The sequence below is a fragment of the Rhagoletis pomonella genome, unplaced genomic scaffold, assembly GCF_013731165.1.
Source record: "Rhagoletis pomonella isolate Grant_MI unplaced genomic scaffold, Rhpom_1.0 Rhpom_scaffold_00005, whole genome shotgun sequence".
NCBI classification, from domain to species: Eukaryota; Metazoa; Arthropoda; class Insecta; order Diptera; family Tephritidae; genus Rhagoletis; species Rhagoletis pomonella.
This window is the reverse complement of record NW_023458559.1, coordinates 5,674,648-5,675,567: the sequence shown is the minus strand read 5'-3', so window position 1 is coordinate 5,675,567 and position 920 is coordinate 5,674,648.

Here is a 920-nt window from a genome sequence, read left to right as displayed (position 1 = left end):
AAATGATAAGCGAAATACAATAAGAGATAGTCTAGCGATAAAGGAGATCAATTTCTATCGCCTGTTTATGTTGCTGTTTGTTTTAGACATATGTAATACCGTATACATACATATGTGTCAACTAACCATGCGATAGGGGATGATCGAGTACAATTGCTTGTTTTAGATATTTAGTTAGGACAACTGGGACACGCTTCTTATCAGTAGCGTGTAACCAAAATAGTACACTCAGAAAAAACACCATCTCTCAAACAAAGAAAAACTTTCCATATTTTTAGCTCTGTCAAAATCTCGAAAAATTCTCCCGAATGAGTAATTTTTCTTTGAAACGTGTAAAAGCGACACGAAAATATGCAACCGTGGTGTTCATTTAGATGTAAGCTATTTCCTTATTATTTTAGATTCGATGCCACTATTGCCACTCATTTGTGATTTCGATCAGATTGAAAATATCCAAACTACACAAAAATACATTCAGGAGCATTAACAAAGTATTATAACAGCCCTTATTTCACAGTCATACATTTAAAACTTTAAAACTGTCTTATGTTTGCAAGAATCCCTTTAATAAAATTTATGACATTGGGAAGGTTCAGAAGGAGCAGCAGTTGAGCGCAACCGTTGCTAAAAAAAAATCAGTGATCGTAATGCGTCTTCTGAACGGCTTGATATATTAGCTGCCAAATTCAAAACACACAACATGTTGTTTCAAATGATCAGAAAAATATTACGATCATCTAACACGCAACTGTTGAGTTGATCAGAAGTACGAAACAACGCGTTCAGAAGGTGCAATCGCAACAGATACTGAGCTGTTGCGCCTTCTGAACGTGCCCAATATAACTTGTTATGACATCCTGTGAATCACTTAATATATGCATTTGTATGGAGTTCCCTGCTCCGAATCTCCCACTTTGTTT